A 27,170-nucleotide genomic window follows, 5' to 3' on the forward strand; every position below is an offset into this window, starting at 1 on the left:
TGTAAATGGTACAAATTGTGTTTGTTCAGAAAACTGGCTTCAAATTGTCATTGAGCAAACATTAATTCTTGCCAGAACATAAAAGTACATAAGCCTTGCAAAATAGGGTGTCCCTCCCTGCCCTAAAAACAAAGAGCGGAAATTAAATTTTGTAAAGGAACCAGCCATATGTTGAAGTTGTCTGTCCTAGAAAATAATTTATTTTGAATGGGCAGGGAAAATTAATTTGCTTGATTGGAGCATGCCTGTTCCACAGTTTGCGTTGGATATTTCTGTAAGAGCTGTTGTTAAAGTCAAACAAACAGACCTGCTCGAGAATTAGTAGCCATTTAGCAATCAAACACACCCCTCAAACATGATCACTCATTAAGAGGGTTGGATTCGGTTTCACAACAGAGTCCTACTGGGACAAGCAACTGCTGCATTGTTGCACATTTTGTTTGTTGTTGCGCCAAGTGTGTGAGTATGAGAGCAGTCTTGCGACAGGACGTGTGTGCATACCATCCTCAGGAAGCTACACACATTCTCGGTACAGTAAAAATGTTTCTGTTGTGTGCAGACCAGGCGCAGCGTGAGCTTTGTACTGGCTCAAGCCCAAGATGACCTGCGACCCGACAGTACCAGTAAGCAGCTGCCTCTCTATTGCTTTTTTTTTTTTTTTTTTTGCACAGAACAGCTAACCAGGCCAACGCGCCGCGTTCTTTCATGCAGAGCAGTTCAGCTAATTTGACACTGGGGTGATTAACAACCGCAGCCAGAAGAGCAAACTGTCATTTACATGAAGCTTTGTTTTCAGTACATGGCTCACCCCTCCCAGAAGGATTTGACTGCTCAATTAATGTACTGTCACTGTAAAGGGTGGGCATCGGTTGTTTGCCCTTGAAAACTATATCCATGTCAACATTTCTGGATGAGTTCATTTTGTAAAGCAAGGGTGAAGAACCTTCCTATCTGAGACCTTTTCAATTTGTCTCAGAAGACCATGAAAGTAAAGATTGAGTATTAGGTGTATATGTATGTTTTTTGACAGTTCCCCTGTGGATTTATCCATTTTTAGAAGTGAGCTGCAGACCAGATCATCAGGTTTCTTGCTCCTTTTGAAAAGATAATTTGTAAATAAGAATGTGGAGCAAAATATAGAATATAGATATGGAAATTTGTATTGGTTTTGGTAAGATATCTGCTTCTTTGGCATTGTTCACGTGCTCTTCAGCAAATCATCAACAATCGCATCTGGAAAAATGGAAATATGCATTTCCAGCAAAAGTCCAGATCCAGTCAAACCTGACACCAAAGGAAAATTTAATTTTTAAATAAAAATGTTGGTGTATTGTACTTTCCCTGAAACTTTTGAGTGAAACTAGATTCTATTATTCTAGTGATTGTTTTATTTTTCAGCCTAGTCGACTAAATTGTCAGGCCGCAGTCGTAAATAAGAATATGTTCTTAATTGTTTGCCTGGGTAAATAAAGGTTAAATAAAAAACTAAATAAAAATAGAAAATGCTGTCTTGGACTCAGGCCAAATGACAGAGGCCATGAAAAAGAGTGAAAGGAAGGCAGGAGGAAGTGCACACTGTCTGGAGGTCTGGTGTCCGCACAGAGCTGCCACTTGTCCACTGGTGGCTGTGGAGGATGCATTAAGCTCCACATTGAGCAGCTCGTATGTGAGTGACAGGTCTCTAGAGCCGGTGTCAGCCCTCTCCTAAAAGGCCCCACAGATCATCCCACTCCTCTTTCGCCCATCTGGCTGCCTGAGCCTAACAAGGCCTGTCCTTTGCCTTCAGGAGGAGCATAAAGGGAAGAAGAGAGGGCGAGAAAAAGTTAAAGACTCAAATATCCCATCAGATTCTCCGTGGTCTTTGGGCTCCAATTATTCACAGCTTATCTTTTCAGCTCGGCTGATCTCCAAATGAATAAAGCGCGGGCCATATTACTGACGGCCGGGTGCACCTCTAAAGAGGCTGAAGGAGGATCAGGGCTGTGGGTTAGGGTGTCAATCTGCTCCTGACCCTCAGGGTTAGGGAGGTGGCGTAATGTAGTGACAGCACCTAGGCGTCCCCTTGTAGCACCTCCATTTACAGGCCATGTGGATAAATGGAAAAGGGCAATCACATTAGAGGAGAGCAAACCGAAAGAAGAGAGAAAGAAAAAAAAAATCTCTAATGACCAGCTCTTGACTTTCAAGAGAGCTCCAGCAATGGAATGAAGGATGTCAAACTGTTAAATTAGCACAGTGAGGTGTCCCCCACAGCTGGCTCCTTTCAGTTTACCGACACAGTGCAAGCAAGCGAAAGAAAATGCCTCAGTATTTTTAACTAACAGAGCCGTAAAGTAGCTATAATGAGATCCAAGACAAGCTCTGTATAATACGTAATTAAAAGTGTTCAGTTTTCACTGACACTGCTAGAAATGCAACAGAATGATCATTGTGCTGCATCAAACAGAACTGCATTTCCTTAGAAATGAGATAATATTAACCTCTTAGTCTGATTTAGCTGATTTGGAGGTGCATTAAACTGTAATACTAAAAGTGGTGTTGAATTTGATGAATCTTATGAGATGCAAGTACCTAATGTGGCCATTTTTCCATCAACTCACGAGAAGTCAAGCTATGTATTTATTTCTAAAGTTTGTGATTGGGTTGAAAACTTGTATGGATAACAATCACACTATTGTAAGTGCCCCTTAACATATTGCTGCGTACTGTAGTGTATAAGGCTAAGTAAAGTGAACGCCCTCCCACGCCCAGTCCGTTTGCCGCAGTACAACAATATGACACTGGCGATTTTTGGTTCTGGGGGTCCATTTCAACCTGAGAGCTTCCAATAACTCTCAGATCTCACCACAAGCGTTGCCCATGATTCTCATCTCTGCAGATTCTTATGAAAGCGCACAATGCTGAGAAAAGCTGCTGTCTAATTCAATACATTTATTTAGTGTATGATGAGTGAGCAGAAAGAAAGGGAGGGAGGGGACATCTGTGTAAGAGGCATATTTGGACTCATTCTATAGTTTACACTTCATTCTTTGTCCATCCATCCATCCATCCATCCATCCATCCATCCATCCATCCATCCATCCATCCATCCATCCATCCATCCATCCATCCATCCATCCATCCATCCATCCATCCATCCATCCATCCATCCATCCATCCATCCATCCATCCATCCATCCATCCATCCATCCATCCATCCATCCATCCATCCATCCATCCATCCATCCACAATTTTGTCTTTAAAAAAAAAAAAGAAAAGTTTTTTCTTGTAATTGTCGCAAAAACATTTATTTTCAAAGACTAGTATTTACATGGAGGTCCTTTTTCCACATTTTTATCTGAAGATTATAGTCTCTATTTTTGGAGCTGTACACAAAAGTCAGTAATGCTATTCAACACGCCTTCAGTGACAGCCTTGTTCTCCACATACTTAGCCTGTGTCACAGCTGCTAAATAGCAAAGCAGTCACGGCTGACAAGAAAATAGATATTGTTTGAGAAAAGCTGTCTTTCTGCTTTTTCAACACTTGTGACTTCAGCTGTGAAGTATCTCAGAGCGATGAGGCCTTTAGTTTCACCCAAGCTCCCAAAAGGCCTCCCGCTGCTCTTCCAAGGACCCTCGTCTCGAGCAGCACAAAAAAAGCGCCTCAAACATTTGACTTTCTCACAGAAACAGCTCGCTAAATGGTATTTCTCTAATGGACTCCTGCTAGGGTTCATATGCCTTGTATAGCCACATTGCCCAAAGTTGAGTCAACACAATTACCATGAGAATGCTCAAAAAGAAAGGCCCAAAAAGGTTGTTTTTGAATAAAAATCGGAAACCATAGAATTCTTTGTTTTCTGTGGAGAAAAAAAGAAAAAGAAAAAAAAAATCAGACATTGATGGTCATTTTTTCTATTGGAAACGTGCTGCCGGACGAATGTCTTATTTACATGCCAAAGGGAAGGGTGGTGATTTTAAAAGGATGGGAAAGCAGAGCCTCCTTTATGGAGGGGCTGCTCAGTCGCACAGGCCGTAGCTTAGCTCGCATCCTCCCTGCTGGGGCGCAGTTAACAAGGCCTGTGCTGAATTAAAGAATGGCAACGAGTTTCTAATTGGTGACACATTAAATTTATCAAGCTGACAGCAGAGCCGGTGCACAGCAGCCTTTCTTGTTTTGTCCTTGTGGCTCCACTACTTCCCTTTAAGTGCCCCCTGCACGATAGCCACCCACGCCCCCATCTTCTTGAGATCCCTCACGTGTGAAACCAGAAGAAAAACATAATCGTGCATGGAGTTGAATGATAACACTGAATTATTCATAAGGCACTCTCCAAGTGTTGGATAAATCTACCCCCTCCGTCTCCCGTTTCAACAAAAGCTTCTCTTTGTGACTCAGGCCAATCAAGCTTAGCATAAAGACAAATACTTTTCAGATCTTTTTATGCACGGTGACAGAAGTTGTGCCAGAACCTGAAAAGTTATTAAGAAGTGTTTAATATTTAGATGAGAGTGTTTTCTACTTGCCACTTATGTGTGGCCCTCCCATACAAGGGAGCAGCTTGTGGTTTAACACTCCATCATGACACTCAATGTTGCTCATGTGACCTTATGTCATGAATAGATTTACATTTCAATATAGATTAATACTAACCGGCCACGGCAGCATTAGTACTTGCTCAAGTGTTTTGTCTTTAATTATATAGGAATAGATAATAATAATAATAATGCATCTGCACTAGTGGGAAAAACTACAACCACAATACTGAATCATATGTTGCAGGTCAAATTAACTCATTGCAAAGTATTTTTAAATTTGTGAGGGTAATTGTGTTAGAAACTTTAAAATATTGATTGAACTTGATAATTATGGAGTTAAACACACACACGCTCACACTCAAAATGACAAAGTAACATTATTGCAGTTCTGGTGAAATGGTCACATCTGGCGAGTTAATGCAATCAGAACTGAGTGGATCTCATTAGATTGAACAGACTATTGTCGCCAGTCAGCATATAATGTGTCGAATTCAGCTAAATATCATCTACAGGTATGAGCGGTTATCGCTGTGTAAAATAAACGTGTCTCTAAGCATAATGACCAAAAGCATAAGCAGCGATTCTTGCAGAATATAGCAAGTTTCCATTGACTGATTGAATCTTTCCAAGGTATTCTCAAAAGAGCCCCCACGTAATCGACAATTCCCACGACCCATATTCTGTGATAGACATTTAAAGTAGTGCTTGTTTTTGTATAACATCCCGTTATAAACAGTTTAGGAAGAAAGCATCGTTGCCCTTGGGGGCGTCACTTCAAGCAAAGTGGGGGTAAAGTGCACCGCTCTTGAAAATGCCAATGAAAGGAAGGGAGCTCGGCGAAGGAGGTCTAATGAAATATTTAAGATTGAGGCTAAAAAGGGACTCTGAATAAAGTTTGCAACAAAAGGAGTCTGCCGAGGGCCTCCATTGTGCGCGGGGCTGAGCGGAAGCAGGGGCCAAGCTGCTACAGATGTGAGGAGGGCCCATATTGAGGCGAGATGTGTCGGCTCTGCTCACAGCTGTGTTGCCGCCATCCCGCCCCAGCCACCAGCCCCCTGCTTTTGTGCCCCTTTGTGTGGACCACAGAGCGGCGATTTTACACCGAGCTGATTGCACAGCAACGCCTTTGTGTCGCCGACAAGAAGGCCCCGCCTATTCTAGACCGTCCAGGCGCACGCATATGCCTTTTACGTCTCGGACACTCAAATGCACAAACCTGCACTTACTACCCATGGCTGGAAATTTTGTTCTCATAGGTTTTTTTTTTTTTTTTTTTTAATAGCACAAAAACGATGAGGCAATGAATCCACTTCCTTTGGGTTGATGGGAACTAAATGAAACGCTCGGATGAGAGGGCGGGTCCCTCTCATCCCGAAGCGCCTAACTGCTTTTGATTAATAGCGGGCCCATTCTATGCAACATATGCCGTTTGCAAGGCTCAATAAGGGCAGCACATTTGCCCATGTTTGTGAGTAATGATGTCACAAGGTCAGAGGGAGCGGTTTTCACACATAATGAGTGAAATGAAGGAAGAAATTGTCTTGCAAAAGAGCAGTCCAACACACATCTGCGAGTAAATGTGTTTAAGACACTGCCTATGTGTTTAAGCTGACGAGATGAGAATGAGAGTCACGTCGAGTTAAATCTGTTAAATTTACAGGCAAATTAAGGGTTTTCCTCTTGCTTTTATATTGACCAAGGCTATCCATTCGTAGTGAATGTCCAGCTGCAATACGAATCTTAGAGTAAAAACAGAAAGCACATTTGAAGTACTTGTTGATCAAAGCGCACTGTTTTAGATAGACAAGACACAAGGTTGTGAGTTAAAACACTTGCAGAGGACACCTACACCTATTTTATAAATATTCATGTAAAAATCATTCATCCATTTTCGATGGGGGTCTGAGATGAACAAATACTTATTTTTAAATGTTTTATTTTGAAATTACTTTCAGGTGGAAAAATATAGTATGTCAAGTGATAATACCAGATCAGCATTATTGTTTTTTGCATCACCTTTTATCATGTAGCTTACACTCGATTAAACTTTGTGAAAATTTCATTTGGAAGATTCTACTTTCCCAACAGATCACATGGTGCCACTGATGTAATGTTGTGCCTGCCAGAGTTATGTCTAACAGTATACACAGTCGCCAACGGGACTAAATACCCCTTAATGGCTCTGAGACTATGGCGGCAAGCCCAGCTGCAAGGTGGGCTTGATACAAACCAGACAAATGACCAGCTAACCTGTTCAGTTAACCCCCAGCCTCCCTTTTTTGTTTTTAAAGCATAGTTTCGCTGGCTGCACTTTCCTGGGAGCTTGTGTCTGCGTGTGTGTGTTCTTCACAAAGACCTGTCAGCTTTAATGGCCTGTCGGCTGAGTGGGCTGCTGCAGCCCTCTCTAGAAGGGAGCTCCACCAAGAAAAGCTCATGCTCAGATAATGCTGCTTAATGTTCTTTAAAAAAGCTCGGGGGGGACAATTAAGAGAGCGTTTCCCATGGTTCTTCCCCCCAGCGGTGCGTGGCTGCTTGTGCAGTAGCTCATCTGTTTGATGGACTCTGAATGCGTCTTATTGATGAGGGTCAGAGATTAGAAGCAGCAATGCGGGGGGAGGTGGGTGAAGAGAGAGGGTCCCACACGGTGGCCACAATGTGCTCCCGACACACATGCAAACACACAAACACGTCGCAAACAGAATTCATTAACGTCCAACGAGTGATTGAGCTGCATAACCTTCTAAATTTGTAGAGAAATATCAAAAGACAATTCTCACTTTTCCCGTTTGTTTGCTTTCTCTGATTTACCGATGTATTTTATTTTTAGTTTGTTTGGGAGTTCCCACCTGTGGAAGTACCTGCCCTTAATTGGCATGTCCCTTTATGACATTGGTTCATTATCTGTGCTTTGTGCTTGGCACATGAAACAGCATTCTTATACACGAGTGGACAAAATTCTCATTTTTTGCTTTACTGTCATTGAGTATTACACTGGTGTAAAATATGTTGTTTGTATGTACATATCGTAAATATGAACAAATTGTCAACTGAATTGCATTCATGGTTTACTATGATGTGTCATTGTGTTTTTATCGCAGTGGGTCCAAGGATTCTTTGCTATATAGGCTATCCATCTACAGTTGTAAGGTGACCTTCCGAGTGGTTCAGGTCAAGGAGAGAGTGTAGGTTTTGTTTGCTTCCATCATATGATTGAATGGTCGTATATAAGAAGAGGAAAGAAAAGAAGCCAATTAAGTATGGGCTGGTTTTATTTTGTATTTTTGTCCAGTGTTGCAATTAGTACCGGGCTCAAAAAACTTCCTCAAGTACCTTTTGGGTTGTTTTGTTGTCAGGCCATACTATTAGGGCCAAAATGATCTGCCCAGGTGCTTAGCACCTCAATAGGTTGAGTAGGGATGTAAAATCAGCCAACCACCAGCCTTGTGCTTGTAACACACTGTGTAGATCATTGAGCACCACGAGTGGCTTTAGTCAAGCCACCTCCTACAAGTCCTAATATTTGAGTGATTGAGTTGAAAAATAATTATATATATATATATATATATATATATATATATATATATATATATATATATATATATATATATATACACACACACACACACCAATGATTGTTAGCAAATGTGAGTCATGTGATCCTTTATCAAACTAATTCAGTCCTATAGCCCCCTTTCTTATTCAGATTTTTTTTATCTGAGCCAAAACTTATATCATAAAATCATTTGTTCTGATATCATTCGTTCTCCATATCACTTGTTCTTTCCATTTGCCATTAATTTTCTACAATGGAAAATGGAAAGAACAAATGAGACACGGATTAACGTGGCTGACAAATATATCAGCCGGTGACCCCATAAACTCTCCACCCTAACAGTGCAGACAAACACGTGATGGCACACGCCCCAACTCTGGGAATCTGAGAGTGGAGCAGCTGCTGTCAAACTAGTCGGGAGGAGTGATGAGTGGAGCATGGGAAGGACTCAGGTTCACCCCGTTAATAACGCACAAGCGGCCCGGGACTATGCGGTCACTCCGTTATTAATGTGCCAGCGCACACTTCTGGCATCTGACCCCAGGATACATTCTTGGTGTAATGGGCAGCAGCTGAGCCGGGGTTTCCGGCTGGGGTGTGTGCGGGGGACAGCTGACAACAAGCAGACATGCTCCAACGCCATTATCGGTATGAGCCCCCCTGAGAGAAATGACTGCTCACTTCCCTCTTAACTGGTGTTCCCCAACCACGGAATAAGACCATGATGTCTGCCCAACGTGATTGCAGGATTGCAACGTGATTGCAACATATCACGCGTGGATTGGCCTCAAACAGCTCTGATTTACTATTGTTTGATGTTTATAGGTTTATTCACGTTTTGAAACCCTAACCCTAACCCTAACCCAGCACCTTCCACACAACTCTTAATACTGCAATAATATTCTATCATCACAAGTGTTTCCGTGATGTAATAATAGGACTGAAGTCAGCAAGCCAATCTCCTTTAATTATGTTGTAGTGGTTGCTTCCCTAAATTAATCCTTTTTTTAAAGCAAAATTGCGCAAACTTAGACAACCCCTCCACCCCTCCCTCCCCCAAGACACTCAGTCTATGTTCTTTTGAGTCAGTTTGGAAAAGCCCACTGAGGTTTTTTTCAAAAATTTATTTAAAGCACCCTCTTCACCAGTGCGTATGCACAGCGAAAAGTAAGGGCTGACACACAGACCTCAACCTTGGCAGTCGACCAGTGGCTGGAGTGGCGTTGGCAGAAGACCGTGAGAAACAAGGGGGCGACACCCAAATGTCATCACAGCTGCAAAAAGTGCTGAGCAGAAAAGTCAAATTAGAGAAATATGCACCTCCAGGGCCCCCAACAATGAAAACAGAGCTGCTGTTGACTGGCTGCTGCTTGGGGACTGCAGTGGAAGTTTCTCCAGCTGCTGCCAGACATCATCAGCGTCCACGTGTCTGACTGGGGAGGAAATCATTCTGATTTAGCCTCTGTGAATGGCCATACCCAGTTAATCAGCAAAAAAAGTTGATTTGGGGTGAGTACCCCTCTTTCGTTAAACTAATAGTGCTATCTAGAAAATACAAGTGGTTCACAAATCAAATTTGAAGCTTCATTTCCCATCAGTAAAAAAATGTTTATCTTTTTTTTCAAGAAAAGTAATGTGGTGAGTACCATCCGTGGTGGGGCAGCAAACTGAATGTTACAAAGTATCATCAGAGCATTTCACCCCTTGAAATTACCTAACTGCAACATCCTTTGCAACTCTCAGACTTTTTGCCTGTAATCCAACTATTATTATTATTATTTCTTGCTCTTGTCAAGCTCTGTGCAATATTTGCATTGCAACTGCTATGGTTTGCATAAAATTGCTTTCTTGAATGGAACTAAGACATCTGCTATAAAGTGTGTTACTATGTAGGGTATATCTCTGTGTATTTATGTGCACAGGTGTGCACCTGTTTGTATAAGCGAGTGCACGGCACGAACAAGTCTTGTGCATGAGCGTGACGCTGGGAAAGTTAGAGTGGCAGTCGGATGGCGGGTGGTCACGAGGGAGGTAGTTTGCGGGCTGGGGTGGGTGGAGGGTGTGTGAGCCAGCCGTGTGCGCTTAAGAAGGCAGATGAAGAGAAGGGGTGTGCAAAGAGTGCGAGAGGGCTTGTGCTTGTGCCTTTCAAGGTGTGTTATTTGTTCAAGGCTGTCCAAACATTTACAGAGCGCTGGCAGCCCAGGAATGCAGAGGCAGGGCCGAGGCGGAGAGCAGCAGCCGTGGGAAACTGCTGCTCTCCTCAACCTCTGCACACTCGTTCGCCCTCAGGCAGAGTATCAACACAGACAGCGCCAAAGATGTGTGGGCCTGATAGGGACTGGTCCCGTCAGCAGCTGCACGCACGCACGTACGCACGCACGCACACGCGCGCACACACACACCACACGTGGTTCCACCCGTCAGGCACACTGCCGGCAGGCTGCCCTCGCATGCAGACCGATGCATATTAACAGGGAAGGGCAGCCCGTGTGGCACACGCGTGTCCAATTAATCACTTGCATGCAGGTATACGTATATTATTTTTAGACTTTAAATGTATGCAAGATGAGTCGATTGTGCGGTCAGACATGGTTAAATAATTTGAATACATTATTATGTTTCTAAATGACTTGAGTCGTCAATTCGCCACACCATTCAAAATGTCTTCAGCTTTTTCCAGTACAATAATGACAGTTGAATTTGAAAAATTATCAGCTCACTTCCTGGAATGATTTCTGTCTTAACTGGCTGTCTATCACATGTTAGTTCAAAGAAGTTTCTTTGTGAATATTGTTGATTAAAAACATCCTAATTCAAGAGCCCAAAAAAATAAGAAATGGAACAAGTCTTTTTCACTATAATGTGGAGTAATTGTGCACATAGCTTGCAGTTTGAAAGAAATACAAAATAAACAGAGAACTGTAAGCACATTTGCATACAAGCAATGGTTGCTTGCCGAAGTGCAAGACATCACTGTCTCAAAACCGCTTTTCCATCTATGATGTCATCAGTCAGCTTTCTCGCTGAAAAAGTCCTGTAAAGTATTTCAGAACTTCTAAGTGCTTACATTCAAGAAAAGTTGTATCTCATCCATCGCACGGCAACGCAACTGTTCTATGCTTGGGTCTACTTCTGTTGAGAAATGGCCATTGTGATGACGTCATGACCAAGCAGATTTTAAGAAAAAAATAAATCAGTATAATAGAGATTAGTTCACCATATCATGTTTTAGTAATACTCAGATTAAATGCAACCATTTTGGAGTTGAAATGGATGACATTGGAATAATCTGAATAGACTTTTTGTAAAAATGTTTGCAGCTGAACAGAACAGCATTGAAATTAAGGAAAGGGATACATGCTGACAGTTAAGTTATTATATAGCTGGCGTGACTGTAAACCAATTGCAGGAACTCAAGTTATTATATAGCTGGCGTGACTGTAAACCAATTGCAGGAACTCAGCTGTCAGGACGTGTTGACGTGATAAGAGCAACTTGGGGAAGTAGTCTAAGAGTTCTCGTGTGCAGGTGCACAAGTATGCGCATATCTTGGTCTACCACTTGTTATCCATTCGGCGATAATGCATGGCTGACTTTTTGAACCTTTCACCTAAAACTGACCTAGCATCTTTCTAAAGTCTAGAAAAAGATGTTTGGCTTTAATGTGGTTGAGTTTATTTCTAGTCAAATGTAGCCATTGTCGTCCTTTTATTTGATCTTGTACATTTGATTGAGACCTTGAAACTGCTTTGATGTGGCTTTTCTTTCTGAAACTGACACCTCACAGTTAGTAGGATTTGAATGTGGGCTGTATGTGTATGAAAGTGTATGAAAGGTTTTCATACACTTTGCACATGATGTTCACATTGCAAATTTATGAGGTCTAAGTCAAGATTTTGTTTCCTTCTGTTATAAGTCCCTGTAGCATTTCAATATGACTTCTTGGGAACTTGTTGGCGACTGTACTAACAACCAGAAGAAGTTGTCTCAGTGGATAAGAGAGTGTGGCCTGGACGTGGAGAATTTATGTTGTGACAATCTTTCCTACACCTACTCGAGGATAAGGCACACCGAATTTTAGGTACTAGTTAATATAGTGTAGTTTAGTAGTTTAGGGCAGTATTATTTACTTTATCCATCCATCCATTTTCTGAACCGCTTAGTCCCCACGGGGGTCGCGGGCGTGCTGGAGCCTATCCCAGCTGTCATCGGGCAGTAGGCGGGGGACACCCTGAACCGGTTGCCAGCCAATTGCAGGGCACACAGAGACAAACAACCATTCACACTCGCACTCACACCTAGGGACAATTTGGAGTGATCAATCGGCCTACCAAGCATGTTTTTGGGATGTGGGAGGAAACCGGAGTGCCCGGAGAAAACCCACGCGGGCTCGGGGAGAACATGCAAACTCCGCACAGGGAGGGCCGGAGGTGGAATCGAACCCGCACCCTCCTAACTGTAAGTCTACATGAACAATAATGTTTTATATAACAAATATTAAAAATAGTGATCACTGCACACATGAGCCCAAACTATGGATTGGCCATGGGGGTCTGCACACGAGATGTTAGTCACTACTTGCTGTGTTTTAGACATTCCTTCTGTCACCCATCCCGCCGGTTAAATTAATGTTTTCAGAATCCGAAAGAATCATTGATCTTTTTCCCAATTGAGAAGCATGTTGCAATCACATATGAACACTTACACCCAAGATAGTGAGTGGAAAAATAAAACACAAAGCGGAAGTCTAAAAAAAATGCCCGGTTATGAACACCTGCAGTCAAGTAGGTGGAGCAGCTGCTGAACACTAACAAATGTGTTGAGAACTACACGTCATGTCAAACACCTTATGAGTCTGAAGACATGACAAAGCTAAGTCAAACCTGCCCATCAACCCTCCACCTCATCTTCCTTTTGTTTGTCCTCGAGTCTCACGGCACATCGTCAGACACGCTCCCCGGGACTTAGGACGACTGTACCTGCCTAGGCGGCTGCAGCAGTGTCGCCTTTCAGCCATGACGCAATGTTCCACCAATCAAGTGCTGTGAGAACGGTTAGGGAGCGTGGTGAGAACTCTCCTCTCATGTCTGCTCTCTCCCACCTGGGAACCAGTGCTGCCTCAGGGAGGGGCTTGCCACCGCACCAGCCGCTTTCTGAATGAGGGTTAAACAAAAAGCCTTACCACCATGCGAGTTACACGAGTCTCTCTGACTCACAAACACACACACGAGCGCGTGCACACACACCCACACACACACACACACACACACACGCACACACACGCACACACAGGCACACGTCATTCATGGCTTGATTGCCAGCTTTACATTTTGGCGGGGAGAAACAAAACAGACGAGTGTGGGAACGCTTTCCCTGTTCCTTTTTTCTTCTTCAGGAGTCTTTATCAGTATTAACTCTGCTTACATAGGTATTTGTGCACCTGTGGCAGTGGATTAGTGGATCACGTTCTTCATTGTGTGCAAAAATAGGCACTATGAGCTATTTTTCCAGTTTATTCTCTATTTCTGACCCTTAACCATATTTAAATGGTCAGTACTGACTTTTTATTTTTTATTTTAAAGATAGATCAATGTCATTATGAAGGCATCTTATCTTTGCTGGGTTACATGACCTCAACATGTACAACAGTGCCTCCTCTTCAGTACATTTGAGCCCACACACAATATGGCTGATGGCGACTCTAGGCACGCCAACAAATTTGCACAATGCAGTTTTGAACATGTTTGTTGTAGTCATCAAGTTGGCTGCTGGTTAGATGGGTGGCTTGGAAAAAATCATCAAATACAGTGGAAATTAAGTAAAGGGCATAATCTTATATGGGCATTGCATTTGTGTGATTATTTTTTCACATTATTTAATTTTAGGAGTAATTCTAATGATACATGGCAACATACATTAGTACCACAGCCTAACTGAATCACCTAGAAAAGGAGCAATAAATGTATTTTAAAGTTGACAAACTAAACTAGAAATGCCAACCAAGGAACAATTCTTAAGACATGGAAAAAGTGAAAATATTTCTGGCCTTCATACAAGATGAACTATACATAAAGTTCATTTCAGCAGCATACATTAGGAGCAATTATTTTAAAGTAATAGATACTTCAAAGACTTCGTTGAGAAATGAGAAATATTTACACATGGCATTAGAGGTCTTGAAGCATTTTAACAAAACAGGGTTAATGAAAGACCAGGTGGTGTTGTCGAGTTAGGGGGAAGTCTACTTTTGAATTCTCTCCATCACACTTGTTTACAAAAATACTAAATATAGACTAAATGCATTTAAATCAACATATCATGTATTCGCTGTCAAAATGGACTGTTTAAACACTAGGTAGGCCTCAGTTTTTCCATCCATCTATCCATGAATAAAAATAAACAAAAGAATAAATAAATAAATAAATAAATAAATAAATAAATAAATAAATAAAACTGTGGAGGAAATTGTGAATATAGTTTAATGATTTTGTTTGGTTTTTATTTTTGTTATGATTTCCTTTAGTCACTTTGGTTAATTTCTCAGAACAGAATTAAAATTTTCTGTCGATGCATTTCTCAACATAATTCATAGCAATAGCGGAACATCACGGTCCCCCTGCAAAATCCATTTTCTTTCTCAAAACTCATCGTACAGTTCTCAAAAGTAAATATTTGTGTCACTGAACATGTCAATGCCATCATGTTGACAACTCTGTGTCATTGTGTACGGATAACACAGTCAAATTGCTTATTCATGTTGTCAAGATAACAGTGAAGTCTGGAGGGATGTTCTGTTCTTCCAAATGGAAAGTTGCACCTTTGTGTATGAAGAAGCTCAATTGTAAGAGAGTGGCCATGACTCACATTTCACTTTTACACTTTGCACTGTAATTTGTTGACAAATCATCACATTGTGATGCAAAAAGGAAGGACAGATCTACATAGCACAACGGGGGGTGATTAATTGGGGGGGATAAAATGTAGAAATTTAGTTAGTTTGTTTTATTCTGTCTTTTTCAAATGAATTACATCTTAAGCAAAAACCATCATTATTATAGTTTATACAGTATATTTAATTTTGAACACACTTCTGCATTCTCTTTCTCGCATTCTCTTTAGTGATTTTTTTCATTTTTGTTAAAACAACTTCTAAAATGGCTTCCTATGGGATTTTGTCAGGAAAAGTATAAGATGCGTAAAATACTGAGCTGGTCATGTTTTGTTTTGTCAAACTGGACTTGGATACTGCACAGTCACATTATTAGTGGGCTCATGACTTGCGGGATGGGTGAAATAAAAAAAAAAAACACTTTGTTGCCCTGATTAGGATCTTTTAGGTCTGTAATCAATCTTTGGTGGCATGATGGTCACTGAGCATGGAGAATGGGGACAAACTTGCATCAGATGATCATGATCCTTGGCGTTCAAAGAACAGTAGCTTACTGATGTCTCAGCTGATTAGCTGTCCGATGACTGAATGACGTACACATTTGAAATACGGTTGGATTCTTGTGTTTTCCTGATCCAACAATGCAGCAGGTTTGTGTTGTTTCAAACAGTGTCAAAGTCTAATAGATGCTAAAAAAAACATCCACCAATCTCGCATCATAAAGAATATAGCTGTCTTCACACCTGCATTTTGTGCTTGTTTCTCCTCTTTTCTGATGGCTTGGCTCTTTTCCTCTCCATGTACAATAAGTTTCACTTTATTTCCCATCAGACCCGCTTGCCCCACCCCAACCCACATCTATTCACCAGACAGCGTCAACACAAGGGGTACAAATTCCTCAAACAAACAGCAACGTTTGTCATGTCATGATGTCATGACAGAATAAATACTTATTTCACGTAGTGATTTGTTGTATTTTTTTGTTTAACTTCAGTTTAGAACCCACACACAGATCCTCACTAAGCCTAATTGCCGGACTATAAACCGCACCGGATTATAAGCCGCACCAGCTAAAATTCAGGGATATTTCAGTTTTTTTCTTACATAAGCCGCACCGGTCTATAAGCCGCACGTGCACACGAGTTTTTTACAAAGAAAGACAGTACATAGAAAGCCTTTTTAACGTTTTAATAACGTACTTGAACATGTCTTTCTAAACATTGCCTGTGACGCAGCAGTAGTACCGCAGCAATGTGGAAGTGTGCACGCGAGTTATTAGCAAAGAAAGACTGGACACAGAAAGTTTTTTTAAAGCTTTAATAACATACCTTAACATTTCTTTCCAAACACTGCCTGTGACGCGGCAGTAATACCGCAGCAACACGGAAGTAACACAGCAAAGTCACTGAGACGCGGCGGTAACACAGCACTACCAGGGCTGGTTAAAAAAAACATACCAGTAAAAGTTAAAAAAGAGCCGTCTTCATCTTCCTCCTGTGCACTGAAACCATCGAAGTCTTCCTCCTTAGTGTCTGATTGGAATAGCGTTAGATATCCTTCGCCTCACACTTTGCTCAGTCTCTCTTTCGTCGTCGGTTTTATGCATTTCTTCGAGTGTGAAAAGGGTCTGTTCATGCTAATCTTATTCATGCACAAAGCGCTAAATTACATTAAACTAGGGAGCGACACGTATAGCTTAAAAGCGGCATCATATGCATTTCTTTTGTCCCCCATAATGACAGTTTGTGTATAAAAGCTTCCTGTCTTTGTGTGAATGCGGGTGTGTGCGTGATGCGCGAAATGTAAACACAAAAGAGCACGTCTTCTTCGGCGCATTATCTCTTCTTTGCCTGTCTCGCTCTTGCTTCCTGCTAGAGCGCCCCCTGGAGGCCGGAGGCCGTAAAATCCATAAATACGCCGCGCCGCCGTTTAAGGTTCAAAGTAACCTTCTGAATAAAATGCATTAAAAGTTCACATTCATTACAACTTGTTTTTGGGGAGCAAAATGTCAGAAGAACTGAATTTAAATGCTGATTGATTGGGTTTTAATACAATGCAGATGGTCCAAACAGAGCCACTGCTTTGTGTAATCTCTGAGTGACATGGCAGAGTAAGAGAAAGGGTTTAGAGCACAGATGTCAAACTCAAGGCCCGGGGGCCAGATACGGCCCGTCACATCATTCTATGTGGCCCTCGACGACAAATTGTGCATCAAATTCGTGTGTCATTACTAGAATTGCAAATTGTCTTCACTTTTAATATCTTTTTTTTTTAAAATATTTGACCAGTTTTTACTCGTCTGATTTGAAAACGAGTTATTTGTCAGTTTGTTTTGTAGCTTTTACTGTATATAATAGTGTTAAGAGTAAAAGTGATCAAGTCATCACAAAAATCACGAAAAAAATCTTATATAAGCCGCACCTGACTATAAGGCGCAGGGTCCAAAATTTTTGAAAAAAGTCGCGGCTTATAGTCCGGAAATTACGGTACTGACGCTCTTGCTAGCCACAACAGCAGCACTTCCCAAGTCACTCTCTCAGGTGATGCACTTATGGTGTCCAATAGTCACCAAGAAAATATTACAGTATTATCTTGAGGACAATTCAAGTTTTTCTGTATTGTGAGTCAGCAGATGGCTTTAGACTGCATGCGAAACACAGACATGCACCGGGTTCCAAACATAGCAAACCCACAAAAGCGAAAAGAAGCAAAGCTCATTTGTCACTTGTATTTGGCCGTAGAGGAGGAAACAGTAAAACGAAGCTACAGTATGTGACCAAAAAATGTGAACTGCAGAAAAGATGGGGAGTTCAGCACAACAGTCCAAAAAATTAGACCTATCAACCAGAAGCATCATCACTACGTCTTGGTTCTTTTGTTTGTTGCACTGACGCATACACTATGGTTCTATATTAAAAGCAAATAATTTATACAAATGCAAATAATGCATTTTCATTTACATGCCTGATTGGCCACTGAGCATGAAAGAACAATCCCTTCACTTTCAACTGCAGCCCCTGCTGAGCTGCACATCCACTTGACTGCCCAATAAAAACAAGTAAAAGGTTGACATTGGACTTCATTTAACCTGGTATTCCTCCTCATACTTAGAGCATTGTCATCTGCCAGGACGTGTCTTTGTTGACAAGTTGATGATGTCCATAAACCAAAACTCCAGACGGCAATGAATGGGCAGCTGTTTCCTTGGCAAACACTTTGTTTTATGTCCTCCATACAGTTGTGTTCTCATAATGTCAACTTGCTGGCTGTTGATGGACACCGTGTTGAACGAGCGACAATCTCTATTGATTTGATCTTTTGGGATTCCTTGTGAATTATCTTTTTGCAAAATTAATATAAATCACCGAACTCAACGGGAAGCTTGAGCTTGGTTCGCATCAAAATAACCAATCCTGATAAATGTGTAATTGTATTTGGCTGGCAAAAGCTGAGAAACACAGTAGTCTACTATCCAGTTTTTGTGCACAAAGATCACATTTTCATTTGGTACACATTCCAATTCAGTTTGTCTTGAGACTGGATTTTCCCACATTCACCAATCTGGATATGGGTCGAGACAATGTGAGAAAAAATGAAATGTATCTTTCAATCGCAATCTGGCCTTTTCCAAATGTGGATAAAATTGTGTGGCTGTGAGGGGGGGGGTAAAGATATCTCAGGGAGTCTGCAAAACAAAAATAATGTTTTTTTACAAACCCAAAACCCCTTAGTCAAATATCTGGCCTGGCACCTGCCCCCATTCCCCCCCATCTAGCCAGTGTCTGTTCATTAAAAGTAAACACAATGGCGTTGGATGTTATTCACTTACTATGCAAATTGACAAGGTGCACTTAGACTCGCAGTCAATTTAACCGCAGTGAGGAGGAAGTGCTCTCTGTAAGATTATTCACAGAGAAGTGTCAAGTGTAGTTGAAAGCCCAACACTGACGGCTTCATTCATTCAACTAGGTGAAGTCTCCAATGACGGAAGGAAGCCCGGGGGGAAAAGCCACAACGAGAAACATTTGGACACCCCTCGGTTAGTCTGGCCAAGTAAGAAGGTCTTTTATTAGCAAGTAATTCCCTGAAGCAGCAACTGATCTTTATGTTGGAGCTATTTTTGAAGCTTGCTTTCACCAGGCTGTTGTACGTAAACACTGTATCCCTAGCAGCTGTAGCCTGGGAGACAAACATGATTTATTACTCCTCACTAAGTGTGATGCTTACAAATGCCACCATGCCTTTTATTGTGATTTTCCTCTCCTTTTGTGCTTATCCTCAGAGCAGGTACAGAGAGTGGCTCGCTCTCACTACAGTAGGCAAGTCATTATGTTCACCGACCGAAAGGAACTGTGGGGTGGTGTTGGTGTATTGCAGCGACGAATGACACATTTGGAGCCTGTCGCTACACATGTGATCCTTTTTCACAACTGTAGTGTTTCTTGAGCATGCAGAACATACACGCACGTAGGTGGCAGAAGGTTACTCTTTGCGTCAACTGGAGGCTTTTGTCATGGGAATTTTAAGTACATAAAATTCCACTCGGGTACTGCGTCATCACTACGTCATCAGTCATTCACCATTCTGGGGGCTACAGTGAATGAAAACAAAGCCTTAATGTAGACCAATATAAAAGTTGTGTATTTGTGTGGTTTCTTTGAGAGTCAAAAGAAAAGGTTAACATGCAAGAAAGTTGTGAAATTTTAGATTTTTTTTTACCTTGCAAAACAAAAATACCCTATAAATGGTTTGCATTTCTAAATACAGAGTGGAGCAGTGACCTGGACCTACTGCCGCCGGTGCGTGCAACGGGTATTTCCCCTAATCTCGTGGTGCGAGTGCCTACATTTTAAGAATCATAAACCTTTTGCCTCTCTTGTGAAGTTTACCGACAGATGTGTGCAAGACTTCCACATGATGAAGCTGGGAAAACAACAAACAACCTTCAAGCTATAAACATGACATGTACATTTGTATTCCTGCACTATTGTCGACACATTTTGACGTTTACGCTTATGGGCATGTTGATGATGACATGACGATGAGCATTGCATGTTCCCCATCGTCTGTTTGCTTGTCTAATGTCGTGCATGGCATTAGTGAGCAACTGCGCTAACCTCATGACTTGCCCTGTCGGTCTACAAGTATGCGAGTTCCAGGTGTTTTTTTACATTTATGGATCTTTTAGCACCTCTGAATTTAATCCTCTCATCCTAAAAATACCAGTACCAATAATGGTTTTATCATTAAAATCCAAGATTGCCTTCAAATAGTTTTGACTGCATCTTTCCTTTGTATTCATTGTCTAACTAAAGAGTCCAAAGTAAAGAGGTTTGTTGTTGCGTGTTAAATATGACAATACCATTAGCAGTATCTTGCAAACTCTAAGGCCGATGAGATGTGTGTCATCTTGCAACAACGTGTGAATGACAAGCTTACTTTGTGTTTGAGCTCTTGTGTGCTAAGTAATCCATTAGCAGTGCTATAGCATAACACACCGGGGTCATAAGAGCATTATCCAAGATGTTTAAGCAACTTAACAAGTCAAAATACAAACATTAATTTCTCACTTTTCATTGAACGCATCGCAGGCTTTTTTGTGCCTTTTCATGGCTCTTTCCATGTTCCCTCCCTGAGTCTGTCTGCCTATGAAGGAAATGACATGTGATAGCACAATAACCTTCCCTAATAAAGTTTGGGAGGGCAAACAGGAACAAGAAAGCAGGGATGACCGGCGGAGCAAGCACAGAGGACCAGGATGTAAAAACAGTCAGGGAGAACCACTTTATAGCTTTGTGGTTATTGAGGCCATTTTAGAAAGGATCACATATTCCTGAAAGGCTGAAACAGACGGGAAAGCACAGAAAGCAAAAGGAAGAGGGCTCTACCACTATAAAACAGCAGGTCTTTCTCTGACCTTACCAAAAGACAGTCATAAGTGACTTGATTTGCAAATGCCATTATTTGTGTGTGTGCGTGTGTATGTGTGTGCGTGCGTATGTGTGTGCGTGTGTGTGTGCGTGTGTGTGTGCGTGTGTGTGCGTGTGTGTGTGTGTGTGTGTGTGTGCGTGTGTGTGTGTGTGGAGTGGGGTGGTTCAGGTAAAATCCAGCTTTTCAGAGCAAATAATACAAATCATCTCACAATGAGCTGCCCATATAGGCCAAAGAACTACATTGAATATAAAAAAAAAATCTACACACGCATGTTAAAAATGTAATCGTTCTGTGACATTTTAAAAAATGTGTTGAAAATCAAAAAATACCTTTTGGGATTATGACCTCCCTCTAAAAAAATAGTTTCCTCAACCCATAACATGTTACTTCTTGTCACATGTGCTTGCTTGGGAGATTGTATTTCTGCTTATCAAACGAGGTTTGAGAATTTTGTGGAAGTTTTTATATCAGGAGACGTCATACACATGGACCACATAGTGAATAAATAAATGAATAAATACGAATGTGATCACATGCATTATGCAAATACCAGTTTTTGTGTCTATTTGCAATATGTAGTGTATTTTTTTTTTAGGTTAAAGTTTGCCTCATCTCTACAGCTGGGCTATTCTGAAGCCAGATCAGACCTTATATCTGCGCTCTGCCGTCTCAGTGTCCTCCTGGAAGCTGAGCCAAGACAAAGCCCTGTTTACACTAATGGCCCACGAGGCTCATCCCCCCCCCCCCCCCCCCACACACACCCCCACCCCCTTTTTGCCACAGAAACAAATACCAGTGGGAGGACATCAATAGAATTTAACATTTGGACATTTTTCCTCAAGCACTCAAAACCAATATTGACCCAGCACCCCTGCCTGGTTGGCTTTAGAGCAAGACCTTGGCATACAAATCAAGCTGGTGCAACCAGAACCACATGCCGCCAGCTGAAGGGTGAGGCCAACAATAGCCAGCCCAGGATGGGGCTCTCCCACTGGGTAGGCAGTGTGACCACTGCGCCTGGTTTCAAGCTGGTCCACAGAAGCTTGAGGTATAAAGAGCCCAAGCTCTCCCGCCTGCTTTAATGATTACATCTGAGAGCGCCAATTGTGTGTGTACTCACGACCCTGCTGCTGAGTGAGGTGGACAAGCACAAGGGACAGTGGGGGCGCTCACATGTGCAGAACAACCCCATAGTGGGCCACTACTTCTCAAAGGCTGGATTACAATCAGTTAGCGCCTAATGAGTGGGAAGTTGGACTTGTAACCTGTTGCAGCAGGGTGGTTGTTTTGAATGCTCGCAGTCAGCACACACATCAATAACCTACAAAATAGCTCGCCACTGAAGCGGCAAACAGCAGGAAGCGGTTGAGTCTCGCGTCTGTCGCCTTGCCACTGTTGCACCTCAACTCTTGACAGGAATATTAAAGCATATTTCATTCTTGATTATGTGTGTCTCTTTTATGTCTTGGGAGTTCTTCAGGGCTTGGTGGTTTACTCGAGTCACTAATTTGGTGATCTTAAGATCATAAATGGGACATCTTAGAGATAGCAGACGGCATCTCCCTTTTTTTTTCTCATGTATTTTTTTCAATTTTATGGAGCAGTAACTAAATTGCAAAATGCACATTTTATGTTCATCTGATTTCTACTTGGTCATTTAAAAAACATGTACGTTTTGTTTCAGGCCCATGGACACTGCCAAGATAAAAAATCCAAGTGAAAAACTCTGCATCAAAACTGTGTTACTCCACTTCACAGGTTTCTTTTATATCAAACAAATGGTTTTAGGTTATTCACCTGACATGTTTCGGCGGTTTCTTCCGCCTTGTTTGATATAAAAGAAACCTGTGAAGTGATTAAATAAGGAAAAACAAAATGAACTTAGTACAATGTGTTACTCCATCTCTGTATTACGTGTGTTACATTCTCTTTTTGCTGTTTTTTTTGAACAAGGAGCACTGACTAAATATTTAGACATGAGCTGCTAGCTCATTAGCCATTGAATGGCTTTCTGCTATAAACTGATGATTGCTGCGGGTGGATTATTTTACAGTTTTAATGATTTACATAAGTGGGTGTCTGACTTGACTTTGCCGTCCTCCAATATGCCTCGCGCGCAGTTTAAACAGAACTCTATGAATCTGCCCAGCAAAAAGTGCTATCAAATAACCTACACTAATAATAGTAATCAACACTATGTTGCTTCTTCCTCGTTGGAAATCCTTTTCCCCTTCAAGTACCAAGTTGTGTTTGGGAGATCCACTTCTACTGCATAAAGACGTAGACCAAAACTTTGCCTGCGAGCTAAATTGTTGAGCGCTAGTCGCTCTGTGCTTGTCACTTATTATAACAGTAGCGTTTAATACTAATGATTTAAACTTCAGTGGTTTTCTGATCTCCTTCCCCACTTTGCCATTCAACGTAACTCTGCAATATATTAGTGGTTGAATTCTTTAGTGAAAAATGAGATGTGTGACATTTTACGCAAAAACACCAATGAGGCTCCCATATTAAAAGCTTTCTTGAGCAGGTTGTGCTCTTTCAAAACGTGTGGGTATGTGCGCATGTTCACGCCTGCATGTTTGTGTGTTAAGCAAGATGCTTTCTCCACCCACAGAAAAGACAGTGTGCGAGCACGTGCCGCAGCTCTGCAGGAGAGCTGGTCCTCAGGCCGCTCTCACCTGGGAAAGCCGATCTGCAGTGCCGAGGTTCGTTACAAGGCCCCTGGCAGGGGAGCAAGTAGAGAAGGTGAAGCAACAGGAGCAAAAGAAACAATCTGGCCTGAGGTGAGATCGGGAGGAAGGTGGGGGCCAAGTGAAAGCAGAGGTATTAACTGTTCCAATTGCCTAGAAGCTGTTAATAATAAAAGGTTTGCGCAAACCCACATATTGTACTTGCAAGTGGTCTGGCAGAACTGCCTTGTGTGAATGCTCCTTTTAACGCCCTAAAAAACGTTTTTTCTAGTTTTGCAAAATACACATCGCCTGCTCATTTCAAATGTGATCTAAAATCACCAAAGACACAAATTGTGAATATTGGTCAGTTAAATCAGTGCTTCACCAATATTTATTGAGCCCAGGTCATGAAAAGTATGCATACTGAAATAACCATGTTCTTGACTCAATTTTATTTGACGTCACTTATAAACAAACTGCTATTCACTTCGTTAAAAAAAAAAAAAATCACATTACACAAGGACACAAACTACTATTCACTTCACAAAAAAAAATAATTAAAAAATCACATTAAAGTGAGGACACAAACCAGCTACATCATTATGACCAAGTGAGATACATTGTAGGTTGTATTAAACAAACATCTGATATAGTTTTTGTTGTTTTGGTATTTAATATTAGATTTGAGCCTCATAACGATATTGGCCAGTCAGTGTGAATGCTGCACTTCTAAGGACAGCTAATATTAAAAAGACCTCCGGTGTTTAATTCTACCTCGCCACATGCTCAAGCGGCGCCTCATTTTGTGGTAGTTGTGGGAACACGCTCCAGTCCGAGCTGATGGTTGTAATATATGTTGCTGTTATGCAAGCAGTTGGGTACCACCACTCACCACTGTGCTGGAACCCTTTTAATCAAGCAGTACCTACTGTGAAATCCTGACTCCCTGCCTACCAAAAGCAAGCATTTCTCCTCAGCAACCCCAAAATGGCAGCTAGTATTTAGTAATATTGCAAGGCCATGCGACAGCATCTACTATAGTGTACCAACTGACGGCGCCGGCCTCCGTGCCCTCTTCTCAAGTTATATTGGAGCACAGCAGGAGATATGTGGAGAAGGATGGAGGTTCTCAACACAATCTGGCATTTTCTTTGAGTGGGGGTAGACTTTCCATGCATTCCATGCTCTGTGCCGCTTCATTAAATTGTTATTGACTCAATACATGGTCTGGGCTGACCCTCTAGTCCCAATTTCACCAGTCAAATTATTTGACGTAGCCGTGGTGATCCAAATGTGATCCAAATGTGGAAAATGGACTGATTACCTGTCAGTCACAGAAAACAACAAAACATCGATCCAAACAAACATTCAAATCCAGTATCAGTCGTAAGCATAACATGTTTTCTCTTGCAATGATCAATCAATCAATCAATCAATAAGTTGTGAAATGCAAAGTAAAGCACTGGCATGCACTGCATGGCTTGACTACGCTCATTCTAGCCATTCTAACAGCAGCCCCACTACAAGGGCCGATTATTGTGCTGAGTGAAAAGGTCGGAGCCCTGAGAAGTTTTGGGCGCTGACGACATCGGTAATGACGACCTCTGACCGTTTGCTTTTTGTTTTGCCCCATCAAACAAGAGGGAACACATGCTACTTAAAAGCCTTTATGTTATGGCAACCAACAAGTAAATAAGCTCCAGCTTGCTTCCTTTATTTCGCTCCCCATTTGGCCTCTAGCATCACGCAAGTGAAGAGTCTCTTTCCTGGAGTGCTGTGCTCCCCCAAAAGCTAGACAAGCACTTGTGAGGGACCAACAGTATTGTTGTATGAATGGTCCCCCACCCCCACACACACACAAATTCTTCCATAGTCACAGTGGGCAGAGGCCAGCATTGACTGTGGTCGTGTTAATTTAGTTGCCTTTCAGAGCTTATGGACCTTCACGGAAAAGGAGTTAAAACCATCTGTGTCAGAACAAGAATGTCTCCTTCAGCTTGATAGTGACATGTCATTAGCAAATGTGGCACCACAATCACCTAATGTGGATTGAACCCGACACATTAAATGGCAATGAAACTCACCTGTTATGGATGCACACTAGAACCTGCTCATCACGCGGGTCGCTCTTTCGCTTCCCTGTCGCTCGAAGTCAAGTCCGTGTGATTTTCCAGAATTTGCCTGCTCTTTTGCTGTTCAAAGTTGCATGCTCACCGCTTGAATGTGGTTTCAACCAAACATCTGTGAAAGCAGTGTACGCAATCAACCAAGCACATCATTCCAGTGTTAAACAAGGTACTAGATGTGTCAATATTAGGTTAGTTTTACAATTAGTATTACTTCCTTGTCTTTCCTCATCATAACTTTGTGAGAAGAATAGTTGTCATAAATTTAGTTTATTTGCGGCCACAGAGGCAATGCTTGGATGCAACTCTGCAAAGTGTTTAGTCGAAGCAGTTGCTAGCTAGCTGGTGTGGCATAAGTCGCACCAAGCTTACAGTTTGCCTCATCTGTCTACTTTCACACGTAGATGAAGTTTAACATGCGTGCTTCCATCCCATTGAAGCTTTTGGCTCAGTTTCAGCGATTGATTCTCAAATTTGCTATTCAATGTGTTATTAAAATGCAAATTTAGCCCCACACATTACAATGCAAAATCACTTATTTGCAGCCATTCAAATGAGTTGATCAGTGTCTGTCTCCTGAATTTACAGAAAACGCCTGTACCTGCGTACAGTCATTCTAGCCAGTGGTGATGCAGATGACGCCTACACCCACCCAACGGCTGAGTAACATCAAGAGGGCACCTAGGGTACCGCATAGGAAGGCAGCCATTGAACAGGCACAGAACTCTTCTCACAGACCGTTTGTGACAAAGTTATGGAAAGAAAGAGCGGTTCATATCTGGGAAATGATTGTGTTGCAGACACAAGTAAGCTCAGACAACATAAAGGTGGCTTAATAAGATCATGTTGTGTCCGTGTAATTTTTCTGGTCTAAGTTGGAGCTCAAGAAAGCTCAAAAAGTTAAATTGTCTGAAGCCCATGTAGAAGTTATATAAAAAGATTCATTTGAGAAGTAAACGTGCGTGTGCTGCTAGTGAAACGATGAGTGTCGCAACGTGATTGGCCAAAGCACTTCCTATTGATCGCTATGTCCCTGATAACCTGGGTGACCCATGCCCATGGAAGGAAGCCCGTTGTTCAGTTTGTCACGAAAGAATCGCCATCCCTTTGTTTGGAGATAACTGATTAACCTGTCAAGTCCACTGAGAGAAGAATGATTTGTCTCATGGCTCAAGGTATGGTTAACCCAGAGTAAACAGGAGTACGTCTGCACAGATGAATAGCATTCTCAAGGAAGAAAGTTTCATGTAAACATGATTTGGTGAAAAAAGTACAATTTACTGAATTCTCCTGTCAATAAGAATTTGCTGACATAAGTTCGATTTCAGATGAGACCAGATCAGATTAATAAAATAGTTTTATTTTGATGTTTCAACCCAATAAATGAAATTCATCAGGGTTCAGCATGCACCTCAGGCTTAGGCATGTGACAGTGTCATGCATTTGCAAGTTGTGCTTACAATCACTGCAAC

At 41.8% G+C, this 27,170-nt stretch overlaps 1 long non-coding RNA gene across 2 annotated transcripts; it reads left to right on the plus strand.

The window, feature by feature from the left end:
* The first annotated feature begins 448 nt into the window (after nucleotides 1–448).
* Nucleotides 449–27,002, plus strand: LOC125989368 (uncharacterized). Of its 2 annotated transcripts, none has more exons than XR_007488666.2 (3): nucleotides 449–623; nucleotides 23,515–23,723; nucleotides 26,287–27,002. It is a non-coding gene; the product is annotated as an uncharacterized lncRNA (long non-coding RNA). The 2 variants fall into 2 exon arrangements; XR_007488665.2 differs by having other exon boundaries at nucleotides 459–623; nucleotides 23,515–23,683.
* The last annotated feature ends 168 nt before the right edge of the window (nucleotides 27,003–27,170 follow it).

Source organism: Syngnathus scovelli, chromosome 2 (assembly GCF_024217435.2).
Source record: "Syngnathus scovelli strain Florida chromosome 2, RoL_Ssco_1.2, whole genome shotgun sequence".
NCBI classification, from domain to species: Eukaryota; Metazoa; Chordata; class Actinopteri; order Syngnathiformes; family Syngnathidae; genus Syngnathus; species Syngnathus scovelli.